This window comes from Lissotriton vulgaris, chromosome 5 (genome assembly GCF_964263255.1).
Source record: "Lissotriton vulgaris chromosome 5, aLisVul1.2, whole genome shotgun sequence".
Taxonomy (NCBI): Eukaryota; Metazoa; Chordata; class Amphibia; order Caudata; family Salamandridae; genus Lissotriton; species Lissotriton vulgaris.
In genome coordinates, this window is record NC_141693.1 from 783,041,070 (window position 1) to 783,058,852 (window position 17,783).

The 17,783-nt window shown below is 45.3% G+C and overlaps 1 protein-coding gene across 2 annotated transcripts in view; it reads right to left on the reverse strand.

Moving 5' to 3' along the window:
• SCD (stearoyl-CoA desaturase) overlaps positions 1-2,866 on the reverse strand; it is a 54,754-nt gene extending 51,888 nt beyond the window's left edge. Inside the window, exon 1 of one of the 2 annotated variants that reach the window (XM_086922252.1) lies at positions 2,428-2,866. The gene's annotated coding sequence lies outside the window, so the exon portion shown is untranslated. The remainder of the gene's footprint in view (positions 1-2,427) is intronic. The other variant, XM_086922253.1, reaches the window with a different exon arrangement.
• Positions 2,867-17,783: the final 14,917 nt, after the last annotated feature.

The window sequence follows — 17,783 nt, forward strand, 5'->3', positions numbered from 1 at the left end:
AGCGTAAGATTGGGATCCCCAAAGTCAGCAGGACAGAATAGAGGGACACTCCTATAACTGAGGATCTTCTGGACGCTAGAATGCCAGGAAAACAGGGGTTAACTAAGAAGAGTGATATTTATGATACTACCAGCACAGACTCATTTGATTAACAACGAAACACCAGCCGGTGTGGTATTTGTGTATTTTACCTTTATTCATTAGGGTTCTTATGTTTTATTGTTCCCTGCTTCCGCAGTGATTATGTTTGAAATGCTTTTGTGTTCTAAGTTCTGTGTGTGTAACCCATAGTCTCGAGTCCTCATCTGGTTCTACAGTGTAAGGGCATTTCAGTTGCCTGCCGCTCTGAACTGAATGGGACCTCGTCGTCCTTGGTCCATGAAATAAATGACATATACTTCCACGCGCCTCAAGTGTTTGCGTTTCTCTTTCACAAGCATCTTGATTTGTCAGACACCTTACCACATTCTTTGTTGATATTTTGAGTGATGAAGCCACTGGTTGGGAGTTAAACCCATCATAGAGTTGGAGGATTCTCCAAAGTAAGCAGAGGAGTTTACATACGAATGGTGACAAACTATGGTGGGAATGGCACAAATGAAATATTTTTTAAGTGCTGACTGAACATTGAGACAGGACTCTCGAGTTATACAGCTACAGGTGACATAGTTCTTGCACTCAGTTGCATCAAAGTCATAGTATGCTGACTGCTGGACGACATAATGTTTATAGCAGTTTATGAAACAAAGGGGGATATACAGTGGCCAAAATTGGCAAACAAATCTGCCTGTAATAACCTATGTTAATGTGGTGCATAATGTATTCTTTAAGCACAAATATGTTTATTCACAGTGCACTGGTGTGCTATGAGCATGTCTTTCCTCCATGAGCAGTGAAAATGATATGATACTAAACTGTTTAAAGGTGTGCCATAACGTTCCGGATATAATAGTGAAATAAATATAATATTAAGTTATCTACTGCTCTACCACCACCTCCATTCACTAAGGACAACAGATGTTGACATTAACTGCTGCTGTGCCATAACCGTACAATTACTTAACAATGGAATACATGTGATAAACATTATTTTCTTTATCTATGCACACCTCACGGAACAATGAACTAAACAGCACACAATGGTCATATATAAACATTCACTGGTTCCAGTCCCAAGATCAAACAAATGAAGCCAAAGTAGATTGGTTTATAAATGTAAGAAAAGTGAGACACGATTACTGAACACATGCACCTTAGCCAATCTGTATTTTATATCACCAGTACAATTAAATAATTTTTCACGGGATACCAGAACAACAAAAGTAAAAATCCATAATTCAAAAGTAGGACAGCATTATCTTACATGGAAGGTTTAATTATAGGTTAAAATCCACTCTACATTGCAATATTCACACACACACACAGGGAACTAATGAGACGGTGCACATATTTGTTTATGTAGAATACAGATATATACGTGAAAACAAATGCCATTGTGTGCTCTGATCACTGTCAGATTGTACACTTACATAACCGTGATTTAATGCTCCCTACTGATGCAGATGTTGTACATGCCAGGCCCCACTATTAATTAAATGGTAGTGGATCAAATTTACTATCATTCATTATTAGATTAATGCCATGAGATCCGGTTCATTCACTCACAGTAAAAATATGTAAAATACAAGTATAAGGGACAGTTGTGCAACTATTTCATTTTGTGAATCTCTAAATGCAATTTTTAGCAACTCGCAATTAGAGAATCGCAAAATGAAATGTTCTGTCTCAAACGCATTAGCGATTGCCAATGGGGACGTAATTTACCTGCCTCATCAATATTCATGAGGTAGGTTGCAATTTGCGACCAATTCAGAATGGGCAATAATAACAAGGGATGGTGGCCTGATGTCTGTTTGCTTTTAAATAAAACTATTTGTTTTCATGCTGCCTGTATGCGTTTCAAAAAGAAAAAATGAAACGTTTGTTTCATTTTTTTAAAGGTAGGCAGTGCTCTGTGGGACCACTGCCTGCTTTTAAAAACGTTTTTACTATCATTCACAAAGTGGAAGGAGCCCTTCCCCATTTGCAACTGTTTTTGTGATTTTTTTGTGATCTCATTCGGGTGGCAAAACAATCTTAGTTCACTCAGTGGACTCTGCAATAGGAAGGTACGTCCTAGGCACGCCCCTTCCTTATAGCAACTCGCAACCCCTATTTTGCAGTCGGTAATACCAACTAGCAAAATAGGATCTGTACATGGAAAAATCATTTTACTGGTCCCTATGGTTCTCTGCCACTTCTGCGTGACATGAGATAAGCGTGTCCGAGGACATAATGTGTGTGAGTGATACGTCACAGTAGGCCTATATGTTATGTCGAATAACATAATATTATAAGACACAAACAAATGCGACAGATTTCACGTACCTTAGAAAATGACTCTTCCAAATCCGGGAGATATGAATAAAATACAGTTTTCGTTTTTACCCCGGAGGAGACAATGTCCTTTTGCTCTTCAACCGTGCTTCGTGTTGGTTTAGCTCGCAGCAATGAGACTTGTCCGTTGCTGCAGTGAAAGGGGGTGAGAGGCAGGACACGATGGACGTCGTTGGCAGCGACGCTGCAGTTATATGCTCTGCCGGTGGAGGCTGAGGATGGCTGGGCGCGTCTGGGGATGCTCCTGCCCTGTGCTGCACGCTCAGCGGTGACGAGCGCCCGCGCCCTCCTATTGGCTGTTGGGAATTTGGTGCCACTCCTGGCCGTCCACCTATTGGTTAAGAGCAATCTGCTGTTGGACGGGGAAGAACTCGCCTGCCTCCTGTGTTAAACGACGGCGTGTCCTCATCCCTGAATAACATTTCACAACGACTGTGCCGGCTGTTTTTTTTTTATTTCCTTCATGTTAAAGTCATCCGAGAGGCAATAGCCTACAGTTACCTCTCAAAAAATGTAGGTCATGACTCACGCAAGTACGGTACCCGCATTCGAAGACACGCAGTTGTAAATATAATCTCACCGAATAATAAATGCTCTGTAATTATGACCACGTGTAAAAGCACCACAGTGCAAGTCAGAAAAAAATACCTTTCTTTCCACCCGCCACGTGAAAGACGGTGGGATGTCGCATCACCGAGGTGAAGTATCAGAAGGTAACTGCGTCATTGGTGTGGGGGGATGGAGCAGGGTGGGGTGGGGGTGTTGCGCTCACGAGCAGGCGCCATGATTCCTCGCAATGTGAAGCGGCTCATTTACCGATTTTTTTTATGTACAACACTTATGAGTTTATTTTAAAGCAGAGCTCGCTCACATTAACCGCCTTCCTTCAGATACCAAGTACCCCATTTTTAAAGTATTGTTTTCAGATACCTCGTGACTGGACTTTCAGGAAAATATATGTATCTGCCTTGCACCGTCTTACCGGTTGATGCATATTGTTTCATCAGTTATGAATGGCCATTCAATGGAAAATGCAGTATCGAGGGGATAGTGTGAATGCTCTCTAATATTTTTTGTCGTCCGGGTTCCGCTGCTTGTTTTATTTTCTCAGTATGCAGCACACATCGTTCTGGCATTCGTTTCTTTCCAGGTTGTGCATCTGAACTGGCTGTCCAAGAACATATTAGTCAGGTGATCACCCCACTTATAGCGCTTTATGGACATTTTGAATAGCCACACGGTGTTCCGATGTTTGTTGACATGTTTCATTTACGTCTACCTCCGAAACAATCTTCAACAGTGGTGGCTCCACTCATGAGAAGTCAGAATCCCTAATACATGTAATCGTTCACTGAGTTTATACAGGTCCCTTGTCACATATTATTAAGCTTTAGCTTTTGAAAATGTACACATGTATTGAACGGAGACTTGCTCGTTTTTTGTGATCTCTTTACCTTTTCTTTTACCACTCTAGCATAATACAGGTGTACTGTTACAAACACGCATCATGAGTACATTACATCATTCTTTTACTCTTGAGTCCACCATTCCTCGTTTCAATTATAACACTGAAAGTGAGTCTGCCTTCCCAGACAAGCAACCCCCTAACCAATCCCCTTGTATGAAACAAAACTGCTGCCGCCCTGTGAAGTATGTCCAGATTACCTACCCAGAAGACATACTGTAAAGTAGTCCAGCCCTGCCCTCAACAATTCAAAATTTGCAAACATTCGTGACAAGAATTTTCAATTCTATTAAGGACAAGGAGGCGAGGATTATGCTTATCTCATTTCTTTAACCCCTTCACTGCGGCGGCTATTCCGCCGCAGTGCTAAGGGGGCGGGGCGGACGCGCGGCGGCCGCATGCTGGTGACGGAACTGCTCCGTCACCAGCCTCGGTTGAACTGTGCTCATGATGGAGCGGTTCCGTCATGGCCCGCCCCGCTCAATAGAACGCTCAGCGCAGGCGCGGGATTCGCGCGGCGCATGCGCGCCGAGCGGGCCATGACGGAACCGCTCCGTCATCAGCACAGCACACCCGCAGCTGATGACGGAGCGGTTCCGTCATAAGCGTCCAAGGGGTTAATGAAATGCCCAGCAGCCATAGAAACAAACAAAAAACCACAATACCCATAAACACTTGGGTAACAACCATAGAGTCTGCGGTATATAAGGCCATATAGAGAGTCACACTTCCTCTTTCTTTTGTGAAAACAGATCCAGTACACCAGAAAAACTCCAACATGGAAAGTCAAGTAAGGCAAACACCATCACCAATCCAGAAAGTCCAAGGAACATCCAAAACCCAAACGACTGAAGAAGACTGAAGCCAAAAATCCCCGAAGGAGCAGGCAGGAAAAATCCAGGCAGGCTTGAAAATTCTTCATTTGGGATCAGATCCTGAAAAGAGACAGAAAGCCGTAATACACAAGCTATGTAAAAATTGAGCATAGAAAGCAAGGGTGGGGGGGGGGGGGTAGAAAAACAAGTTAGATGCAAATAAACCACAGTAAGCATGTATGCAACATGTGTGTAGTAGTAAAAATGCATACAGCAATGGGTGGGATAATCCTCGCCTCCTTGTCCTTAATAGAATTGAAAATTCTTGTCACGAATGTTTGCAAATTTTGAATTCTTTTGCAGGACAGGAGTCTCTATTTATGCTTGTTTAAAGCTGATCCACCACCACAGAAGCAACATTAGCAATAGGCTTATAATAAAATGTCTTAAAAACAGAATCAGCGGCCTTCATAATGTCAAACAAAGTGACCCCCATCGAGAAAGCTTTAGAGGCCATCGCCCCTCGAGCGGAATGAGCCCCAAACACAGCAACATCAATACCTGCTTCCGCCATAAGCCAACGTACCCATCGGGCCAAAGTAGCCGGGGTAACAGGGCGAAAAGGCTTCTGCAAAGCAATCAACAATTGACCCTGCATATCGGAACGTAAAGAAGCAGTACATACCTCATAATCCTTGAAACACTGAACAACACAAAGGTTGGGGTGGGTGGGAAAAGAAGGGTAAGTAATGAATGCAGTATTCGTTTTGGTACGGCGAGAAAGCTGAAACGTGACGCCATCAGGCGTAAAACTGCGACCGGCCAAATCCAAAGCACGGACATCAGATACCCTCTTGCAGGAGACCAGACACAGTAACATAGTGAGCTTGGCCGCCAGTTGTTTACGGGACAATAAAGAATTGGCAGGCCAAGCCTCTAGAAAATGTAACACAACCGACACGTCCCATAAAGAGACGTATTTAGGACGTGGAGGATTAGCTAGAAGGATACCCTTGAGCAGCTTAGTAATTAAAGGGTGTTCACCCACAGGCTTACCATCCACGTGGAGATGGCCCGCGGAAACTGCAGAACGGAAATTGTTCACTGTGCGGTAGGCCAAGCCAGAAGAAGTAAGGGAGGCCAAACAATTAACCATCACAGAGACATCTGCTGAAGTGGGATCAACCTTCCGTTGAACACACCAGTCACACCAATGCTTCCAAGATCCCCTGTAGCGTTTGTGGGACTGGGAGACCAGGCATCATTAATGAACTTGGAAGCGTCTGCAGAAAGGCCCGGGACCGACCAACGTTCCCCGAAATCCGCCACGCAAGGAGCAGGAGAGGGCCTGACAGAATCAGGGGATGCAGATTGTGAAGAGGATCTACCAGGAGATTCCACTTCTGGGGAAGAAGGAGCGGCAGCCCACAAGACATCTCTAGGAGAATCGGGACCCACTCTTGAGCCCGCCACAGAGGAGCAATCAGAATCAGCTCTGATTGATAACGTTTTGTGCAAGCCAGTACCCTGGGAATCATCATGAATGGGGGAAAGGCATAACACAGAGTCGACGGCCACAGTTGCAGAAAGGCATCCGTGGCGAGGGCTTCCGGATCCGATCTCCAGCTGAAAAACAGCGGGAGCTGGGTGTTGAGGCGAGAGGCAAATAGATCTATCTGGCACTGACCCCAAGTCCGGAGAATGCGGCGGAACACGCGGGGATGGAGCCTCCAGTCGCTGAAATCCCTCAGGTGTCTCGAATACCAATCCGCAATCTGATTGTTGCGGCCGGGTAGATACTCTGCAATAACTGTGATCCTCTGTTGCAGACAAAAGTGCCAAAAATCTTTGGCAATATCCGCCAGTAACCTCGACCGAGTTCCGCCCAGTTTGTTGATATAGCGGACTGCCGATACGTTGTCCATGCGGAGAAGTATACAGCAGTTGGACTGAAGGGGAGTGAGGCAACGGACCGCAAAGGAGCCCGCCAGGAGTTCCAAACAGTTGATGTGGAGAGTGAGCTCTCGAGGAGACCATCGACCCCCTGTCGAGACTGGACCGCACCGGGCTCCCCAACCCCAGTGACTGGCATCCGACTCAATCACTATCTCTGGCGAGGAGCCGAAGAGGGCTCGTCCATTCCAGGCATCCATGTGATCCAGCCACCATTGCATCTCCCACCTCCCCTCCTCCTAGGCCTCCTCCTAGAGAGGAATCTGGTCCGAATAGCGGAGGCCTTTTTGGAGATGACGTATCTTCAGGCGTTGCAATGCTCTGTAATGCAGAGGGGCCGGGAAGATCGCTTGAATGGAGGAAGCCAACAGACCGACAACGCGTGCTAACGACCTCAATAACACAGTCGGTTTGGAAATAACCGAAGTCAATTCCCACTTGATGTATCAAATTTTTTGATTCGGTAACAGAAGTTGACATATAAGAGAATTGACCTGGAAGCCCAAGAAGTCTATTACCTGCGTAGGGCTCAGGACCGACTTCTGAACGTTCACCAGAAACCCCAGGGACTGCAAAAGGTTGATGGACCATTCCAAGTGAGTCAATAATTGGGACGGAGACTCCGCCAAGATGAGGATGTCGTCCAGATAAATGATCAGACGAACACCCCGAGTGCGCAACAACTCCACTACTTGTCTCAGCAGTTTCGTGAAGCACCAACGTGCCGACGAAAGGCCAAACGGAAGTACTTTGTATTCGTACCACGTCCCCAGCCAGTGGAACTGAAGGAAACGTCGAGGAGGAGGGAAGACTGGGTCGTACAGGTAAGCATCCTTGAGATCGAAGCGAACCATCAGTCCTTCTCTCTCAGAAGATCCGCAAAAGATGGATGCCCTCCATCTTGAAATGTCTGTAAACCACCCCTCCGTTAAACTCCTTTAGAATGAGGACCAAGCGGGACCCTCTTCCTTTCTTTTCCACCAGGAAAACCGTGCTGACGAACCCCTGAGGATGGCGCACGGTCGGAACGATCGCCTCCTTCAAAAGAAGGGATTCCAGTTCAGCTGAAATGAACTCTTGATCCTGAACGGAAAAGCAAAGAGAAGCGAGAGGGTGGGACTGATGCGGGGGTTGATAAAACTCTATCTGGTAACCCTGGACTGTCTCCAGCACCCAAGCATCGCTGGAGATCAAGCGCCAATTGTCTAGGAAAAACCGAATCTTTCCCCCCAGTACCACACTGCATGCAGGAATGGGGCTCACATGAAGTATTGGAGTCCTGGTATCCACCATAGCCTCCACCGGAGCGTCCTTTTTGGTACTGTCCTCATCCTTTTTTAGAGGGATAGAATTTGGATTTCTGCGAATATCCGGAATCCTGTTGACCTCCTCTGTGGGACTGAGATCCCCTTTGGGTTGATTGACCACGGCCGAACGAGCGTCCCCTTTCTGGCCCGGCCCTGGTGAAAACCGGACAAAATGCCCGTATAGAGAGGCTTGCGACTTGTCCAGGCCACTGAAAGTGCTGACAAATTTGGTGAGTTCCTTGAGGAATGGCTGGCCGAAGAGCAGACCCTGAGCTTCAGGGCCAGACTCCGAGGTGGAAAGTTTGGCTAACTTGGGGTCCAACTTCATGAGAATTGAACGGCGACGTTCGCTGGAAAGGGCACAATTAGCGTTGCCAAGCTGGCAAATCAGCCCTTTGAGCCCATTCTATGAGCTCATCCGGGTCTACCAACGCAGATGACTCCTTGGCCAAGAAACCAAGGTCCAGTATCTTAGTTAGAGGACCCATCAAGTCAAGAACTTTGTCCTGGCATGACCGCGAAGACCGATCAAGACCCTTCTTAGGATCCTTAGCATATTTGCGAAGATAAGTGAGCATCGTGGGATCCACCTCAGGAGTGTCTGCTAGATGATCCGCCAGATCTGGTCTAGGACATTCAGACCGAAGCCAAGCCCGAACATCCTTGTCGAAGGGCTGGCGTATGTGAGCTTGTACATACTCCGCAACCGCTGGGGCTGGGAGCCAAGACGTGGAGTTAGGGTGAAGAATGTCTGAGGGATCGAAAGTAAGGACAGGGGGATTAGTAGGAGCCTCCACAACATGCTCCTTACATTGCTTCTTCTTAGGAGGAGGATCTACATGATCAGAAGAGGATGAAGAATTCTGGTCGTCCGTTTCAGCTGGGGAAACAGCAGAGGACGCACCCACAGAGGCCGTGGACGCAATAGAGGATAATGTTTTAACTAACCTTTAAAAAACTGAAGAATGTGGATTTTTAAGAGAGGCAGAGGACTTGCGCAAGGCAGGCACCCATCCCTGCTGCTGCACATACCTAGTTAAATGGCGTTTCAGAGCCGTAATGGCCCTCACCAGTGCCTTATTAACTGAGTGCTGCACTCCCTTATCAAGAGCCTCCACCAAGTCCTGCTCTAAGGACTCAGAGGCGTCCTCCTCATCATAGTAGTCATCTTCACAATAAAATTCACTCATGGTTCACTGAGAGTGATAATATAAGTTCACACAAGATGACCCAAAATCCGCTATGCCAAAGACAAAATTCAGGGGGAGTGTAAAACCCCACAGCAAGCCCAATAAGCGCAGAGAACCTGAAAATAAGACTTCAAATGTGGAGGGAGGCTTGCTGGTGACAAAAAAACACTCTAGGCAAAGCCTATGCTGAGTTATATTGCCCAAAGCCCTTTTCAGAGCAATAGGAGTCTGAAGGGGTTAATTCTGTGGCCGTGGGCGGCGTGGGGAGGCTGTGATAAGACGTCCTTCGAAATGCTCCGGAGCCCTGAGGGGAATCGAAACCGGAAACAAACAGCTGCGCATGCACGGAAAATACCAAATGCCACCAGAGAAAATAGAAGAGCTTGCGCGTCTATCAGCGCGCGAGTCCTCCAACCCCTGACTCCCACTCCACTCAGAAAGAGACACGGGCGCAAGTGCGGCGCAACGAGCAAAAATTGGCAAATGAAACCAGGAACGGAGCACACACAGCAGCACTAGAACCCTGATGAGAACCAGCAAAGCATTGAAGCAAAGCACAACATTAACGAGTAACAATCATAAAGGTAAGGTCAAAAGCACTTAACTGGCTGCGGAGCAGCAAAGAAAGAGGAAGTGTGACTCTCTATATGGCCTTATATACCGCAGACTCTATGGTTGTTACCCAAGTGTTTATGGGTATTGTGTTTTTTTATTTGTTTCTATGGCTGCTGGGCATTTCATTAAAGAAATGAGATAAGCATAATCAGAGCCTCCTGTCCTGCAATAGAATTGGTCAGACACTGCCTTAACAGGAGGGTAAGATGGACGTATGATTGGAAGGGGTAAATAATGGATTCAGAGTAATGGAATTAGGTAATATAATTTAGTCAAAACCCTTAGTATGTGAACATAATTTGTATATCATGAGAACATTATTTGCCGCAAAAACTAGAAACATTTATAAAAGATTCAGTATGTACATTACATCATAGCATAAAGAAGCTTATAACCAAAATCAGCATTGCCATATTCATCCACTTGCACCTGATAATGCTTAATGAAAGTAGAGGATGATGCTCAGGTAGCCACTCTAACAATCGTCTTCAAAGATGCTCCCAGAACCTCTGCCCTGATGGCGCGCAGGATTACCAGCTCAATTTACCATACTCACCTGGGCCCATAAACATTCACACTCTGAACTAGTAATCCTGCTTCTACTTACAGCCTATCAGTTCCTTAATTCCGTTTAGGATTTATACCTGTAAACCATGACTTAATCCTTGTCACCTATGTTATAAGCCCTAGGGATCGAAAAGGGAGTTAGCATAATAGGTAGCATTTCATAATTTACCTTTCCTGTAATAACCACAGACTCTGGAGACATTTTAAACACTTTATCTATGCACGTTTTGTTGAGTCAGCGGCCACAATACAGTGACCAGAAATTTTACAAATAAGAATATAATTAATATGACATAAAGTATGCAAGAAATCACAATAACACCTTTAGACATTGATACCTGGGAAGGGTGAGCAATGGAAATAGCACAAGGACATACCATATGGATTATTTTTACCTAGAATGGTGTGAGGACCAACCCTGGCCACGGGCTGGGGCAAAGATAGGGCTTCCGACTAATCAGGTGCCAACGGGACAGGACAGGTGCAGAACAGGACAGGTAACCTCCACTAGTGCAACGCCAGCGTCACATCCCTCTCTACGGAAGTTAGGTATCCCGACTGGGTAATCAATAATTCTCCTTCAGCAATAACCCGATTCCTCTGACAGAGTGCTCCGCCTGCACCTCTGCTCTTGATCCCCTACAGCATACGTTGGGTCAGTGACAGGTCAGATAATCGGACAAGTCAGACAATTTCTTAACTAAGCCTACCTTAGTTATACCAATTCCAGGGCAATGTATCACCACTAAATGTTGCAAATCTATGTGTTCCCCTTCAGTGATTGGTCAAAAAGACGAGGAGAGGTCATCACACCATACTAAGATGAGGTAATTTTTATTGACTTATATTGATTAAGTTCCTGCCCATAATTTACTTTCCCATGAATTTTATTCCACCCATCAATATTATTTCATACAAAGTTTCGAGTTCATTTCCTTTCCCAGGTTATCAATTTGTGGTTTCCCAGGCGCGTTGCCGGAAAGACAGTCACTGGCACCGGTTTAATGCCATTGCTTGAGGTCTCTCAAAGTTCTCGGCTCATGCGCAGAGCGGTTTTCAATATGGCTGTTCATGTCACCCTTAGGCACAAATACGAGCTATTAATAAAGGAAAAAAGAATCAAATTAGAATACAAATATAAATGAATGCACTGTATACAACTTATCTCTACTCTCACCCCATTACTTTATTTAAACTATAGCATTAATAGTTAAGCAAAAAGAGCAAAGTTTAGTTGAAGCAGTAGCAGGTGCTTTAATGTGTGAAACATGAAGCAGCTATCTTTGCACTAGTGCGCAGCTGCAAAGAATTCCCACCAGAAGCGAAAGACATCACACCACGTAGATGTGGCAGACGCATGCGCAGAAAGGTTCCTGCGTTTTCGGCGGCCATTTTAAGAACACTCAGGTTACTGTTAGCAAAAGCACATAGACAAGCTTCCCCAGCTTACTAATAATATTGTGTAATGCAAATATTAGTAAACAAAACATGTTGATTAACCCCTTCGCTGCTAGGCCTTTTTGTCCTCCTGTGCTAAGCCTTTTTTTTGGCGTAGTGCGCGCTTAGGCCCCTGTAACTTTTTGACCACATAAGGTATCCACGCCAAATTTGCGTCCTTTTCTTCCAAAATCATGTGGATTCTAAAGGTGCCCAGGGTTTGTGGATTCCTTTGGAGGGGTCCCAGAAATTAAGCAAAATACAGTGACATTTTAGTTTTTTTCAGAAAAATGGAAAAAACGGGCTGCAAATGAAAGCCTCTGGGTTTTTCCCTGAAAATGTTATCAAAAAAGGGTTTGTGGGGCTGAAATCTCCATTTTCTCAGCATTTAGGGAATGACAGTCTTTTGTCAGAGAACCAACATTTTTCACACAGTTTTGGCATTTTTCTGGGACATAGCCTATTTTTGCTATTTTTAGAGCTTTCAACCTCCTTCCAGTTAATGGTAGAAATGAGTTTGAAAGCAATAATGGATCCTGGAAAGCTATACATTTCCGAAAAGTAGACAAAATTATGAATTCAGAAAGGGGTCATTTGTCTGAATCCATGAAGGTTTCTTTATAGAAACTAACACTAAATATTGGAATAATTGAAAATTTGTTAAAAAAAACAGCCTTTTGTCTCAATGTTTTCACCTATAACTTCTTGTAATTTTGACAGCTCTTGAAAAGCAATATACCGTTACATCAGTTTGACCTTCCTGGTTGTGGGGATATATAGGACTTGTAGTTTCACCAAGAACCCGACGAACCCAGAGCCAAAAACTGAGCAGCAACTTGCAATGGTATTTTATTATTTACTGGGTAAAGAGCACTTATTCTTGGAAAATGTATACATGGAAAAATCAGTATGAAAGACACCTATGTATTTCTGAATTTGGTACAAATTATAGAGTTTAGAAACAGTATATATCTGCACATTTTCAAAATTGGGAATACTCATACTAGCATGAGAATTATTGGTCATTTTTCAAAAACATTTTTTTTTTACACAATGTCTTTCTTTGGGAAGGGAAAAATGCATGAAAACTCAATAGGTAATAACTGTTGATTTACAAATCTGAATTACCCTAAGTCTCCCGATAAAAACAGTACCTCACTTGTTTGGGTCGGCCTTGTGCCTGCGACAGGAAATGGCGCAAAATGCAATTTTGCAGTTAAAAATTGACCCTTTTATGGCAAAGTGCCTAGCTGTAGTTTTTGCACCCTAGCTCTGCCGGCACCTAGGGAAACCTAGCAAACCTATACATTTTTGGAAACTACACACCCAGGGGAATTTAGGATGGGGTTACTCAACTGCCTCCCGTCAGATTCTGTTACACAGAATCCCTTGCAAAGCTAAAGAACTGACAAAAAAACACATTTTCCTCACATTTCTGTGGTGGAAAGTTCTGGAATCTGTGTGGATCAACAAATTTCCACCCACCCAGCGTTCCCCCAGGTCTCCTGAAAAAAATGGTACCTTACTTGCCTGGGTCTGCCTAGTGCCTGCGACAGAAAACAGCGCAAAACGCAACGTGGTTGCACCTCAATTTCGCAGTGAAAACGTGTCCTTTTTTGGCAAAGAGCCTACCTTTCGTTTTTGAACCCTAGCTCTGCCGGCACCTAGGGAAACCTAGCAAACCTATACATTTTTGAAAACTAGACACCCAGGAAAATTCAGGATGGGGTGATTCGACTGCCTTCCACCAGGTTCTGTTACCCAGAATCCCTTGCAAAGCTAAAAAAGTGACAAAAAACGCATTTTCCTCAAATTTCTTTGGTGGAAAGTTCTGGAATCTGCGTGGATCAACAATTTTCCAACCATCCAGCGTTCCCCCAGGTCTCCCAAAAAAATGGTACCTCACTTTCCTGGGTCTGCCTAGTGCCTGCGACAGGAAACAGAGCAAAACGCAATGTGGTCGCACCTCATTTTTGCAGTGAAGATGTGCCCTTTTTTGGCAAAGAGCCTACCTTTGGTTTTTGAACCCTACCTCTGCCAGCACCTAGGAAAACCTAGTAAACCTATACATTTTTGAAAACTACATACCCAGGGAAATTCAGGATGGGGTGACTCGACTGCCTCCCACCAGGTTCTGTTACCCAGAATCCCTTGCAAAGCTAAAAAATTGACAACAAAACGCATTTTCCTCACATTTCTGTGGTGGAAAATTCTGGAATCTGCGGGGATCAACAAATTTCCACCCACCTAGCGTTTCCCCAGGTCTCCCGAAAAAAAGCTACCTCACTTGCCTGGGTCTGCCTAGTGCCTGCGACAGGAAACAGCGCAAAACGCAACGTGGTCGCACCTCAATTTTGCAGTGAAAATGTGCCTTTTTTTGGCAAAGAGCCTACCTTTCGCTTTTGAACCCTAGCTCTGCCGGCACCTAGGGAAGCCTAGCAAACCTATACATTTTTCAAAACTACACACCCAGGTGACTTCAGGATGGGGTGACTCGACTGCCTCCCACCAGGTTCTGTTACCCAGAATCCCTTGCAAAGCTAAAACATTGACAAAAAAACACATTTTCCTCACATTTCTGTGGAGGAAAGTTCTGGAATCTGCGTCGATCAACAAATTTCCACCCACCCAGCGTTCCCCCCGGTCTCCCAAAAAAAATGATACCTCACTTGCCTGGGTCTGCCTAGTGCCTGCAACAGGAAACAGCGCAAAACGCAACATAGTCACACCTCAATTTTGCAGTGAAAATGTGCCCTTTTTTTGGCAAAGAGCCTACCTTTCTTTTTTGAACCCTAGCTCTGCCGCACCTAGGTAAACCTAGCATACCTAAATATTTTATAAAACTACACACCCAGGGGAATTCAGAATGGGGTGACTCGACTGCCTACCACCAGGTTCTGTTACCCAGAATCCCTTGCAAATCTAAACAATTGACAAAAAAATGCATTTTCCTCACATTTCTGTGGTGGAAAGTTCTGGAATCTGGGTGGATCAACAAATTTCCACCCACCCAGCGTTTTCCCAGGTCTCCCAAAAAAAATGGTACCTCACTTGCCTGGGTCTTCCTAGTGCCTGCGACAGGAAACAGCGCAAAACGCAACATGGTCGCTCCTCAATTTTGCAGTGAAAATGTGCCCTTTTTTGGCAAAGAGCCTACCTTTCGTTTTTGAACCCTAGCTTTGTAGGCACCTAGGGAAACCTAGCAAACCTATACAGTTTTGAAAACCACACACCCAGGGGAATTCAGAATGGGGTGACTCGACTGCCTACCACCAGGTTCTGTTACCCAGAATCCCTTGCAAAGCTAAACAATTGACAAAAAAAAGCATTTTCCTAACATTTCTGTGGTGGAAAGTTCTGGAATCTGTTTGGATCAACAAATTTCCACCCACCCTGCGTTCCCCCAGGTCTCCCGATAAAAATGGTACCTCACTTGCGTGGGTAGGCATAGTGGCTGCAAGAGGAAGAAACAAGTTACTTACCTGTAACTTTAGTTCTCCAGTATTGGTAACTTTCATAGATTCCCATTGCTTGTATCATTCCCCGTCGTCGGAATGGGAGCCTCGGTAATAATATATATATATATATATACCTAGGTAAATACACCCTAATAGGTGTAAAAAAGGTAAAAAATTAGGCCTAGGCCTCATTATCTTTTGTAGCCTATTGGTGTCATTATGTAAAAAGACCCAAAGCCACCTTAGCAACCAATCAGATCAGCCTCACCCTGTAGAACCTTCCTGAGAAAGCTCTGAGCCTCAGATTTTCGTAGCCGTTGCTTTGCCACATAATCACCTAGCCCTAAAGTGAGCTTTCCCAGGGGAGGCGGGTGGGCGCATGGGAATCTATGAAAGTTACCAATACTGGAGAACTAAAGTTACAGGTAAGTAACTTGTTTCTTACTCCAGTATTGGAACTTTCATAGATTCCCATTGCTTGTATCAGAGTAGATAGCAGTTAGCATACCTCAAACATTTCGTGCACAGTTACAGAATCATTATAAACTAATGACATCACAGATTATAACAACCATAAGGCAGTAACAAAGCATAAGAAACGAAATGTTTGAAAAAAAACAGGAGGAGGGAAGAGAGGAAAGCTCACCTCTTATTGGAAGAGATTTCTCAGGACTGCCTGTCCTACAGCCGAATCCTCCTTCGCAGCCGCCTCCAGGCAGTAATGTCTCGTGAAGGAGTGCGTACTGCTCCAGGTGGCTGCTCTGCAAATATCCTTTATGGATACTACAGCAAACAGCGCTGTTGATGCTTAGATCGACCTTGTGGAATGTGCTTTCACCTGTCCTTGTAAAGGTTTGCCTGCCGCCTGGTGGCAGAACCGGATAGCACTGGTTATCCATCTAGATATCCCTTGTTTTGACAAAGGAAATCCTTTCCTTGGGGCTCCGAAAGCCACAAACAGTTGGGGTGTTTTTCGAAATCCAGCTGTGCGTTGTAGATAGAATTTCAAACATCTCTGAACATCCAGAGAATGAAGTGTCCTCTCAGCCTGGGTTGAAGGTCGAGGAAAAAAAGACTTCAAAACCACTGGTTCATTAAGATGAAAGTCTGTCGGTACCTTCGGAATGAACTTGGGGTTCATCCGTAGGATCAATGTATCATTCTTGAACTGCAAGAAGGGTTCTTTGATGGTTAAAGCCTGAAGCTCTCCTACTCTCCTTGCAGAGGTGAGTGCCAAAAGAAGCGCCACTTTCCATGATAGGAACTTCAGGTCCGCTTTATGTACTGGCTCAAATGGCGGTCTCATCAGCTGAGCCAGGACTACATTCAAGTGCCATACCGGAGGTGGGGGCTTAACTGGCGGAAAAACTCTAAACAGTCCTTTCAGGAATTGTTTTATTACTCTTGCTGACAATAGAGAGGGGCCCGATCTTGTCCTCCTATACCTGGAAATAGCTGCAAAGTGGACCTTGATAGAAGCATGAGCCAGACCTGCTTGTGCTAACGATAGAATGTATGGTAAGAGTTGATGCGGAGCTGACGAGAAAGGATGTACTTTTTCCCTCTGACACCACAAATGGAACCTCTTCCATTTCGCTCTATATGTCTTATTAGTGCTAGGGGCTCGTGCCTGTGCCAAGATGGTCCTGCATTCCTCTGGGATGTTTAAATCCTTAAACTCTCTGTATTCAGGAGCCAAGCCGTCAACTGAAGCGAACTCGGGTTCGGGTGAAGAACCTGGCCGTCGTACATCGATAGAAGTGTCTGTTTGGGTTGCAGAAGAATGGGTTGTGTCTCTGATAGAAGAAGCAACTCCGTGTACCAAAACTGGCGAGCCCAGGCAGGCGCTATTAGTATCATCCTGCACCTGTCCATCTTGAGTTTCTTGAGGACTAGAGGAATCAGGGGAAATGGCGGAAAGGCGTAAACAAATGCGCCTGACCAGGACATCGAAAGGGCATTCCCCAGTGACCCTCGATGGTGTTCCCTGCTTGCGTAACACCGGCATTTCTTGTTTCCTGGTGTTGCAAACAGGTCGATCGCTGGGGTCCCCCAACGGAAGAAGATGTCTTTGATCACTGCGTGCTCCAATTCCCACTCGTGCGAGACTGCTCTCAGGCGGCTTAGCGTATCCGCCTTCGTGTTGCATACTCCTGGAAGGTGTTCTGCTACGAGTGTGATGTTCTGCGCTATCGCCCATTCCCACAGTATTTGGGCTTCCTGTGAAAGCAGTGGCGATCTTGTGCCTCCCTGCTTGTTGACGTAATGCATTGCGGTGGTGTTGTCCGTCCGCACCAGGATTGCTGAGTCTGTAATCCTTGGGAGGAAAGCCAACATTGCCAATCGAATAGCTCTTAGCTCCAGAACGTTGATATGTAGGCGACGCTCCTCCGGAGTCCAGTGGCCACTGACCTGGAGGTCTTGCATGACCGCTCCCCAACCTTGCAGAGAAGCGTCCGTGGTAATGACGTGAGGAGCCCGTGCAGCCTTGAAACTGAGTCCCACAGTGAGGTGAGATCTTTTCATCCACCATGAAACCG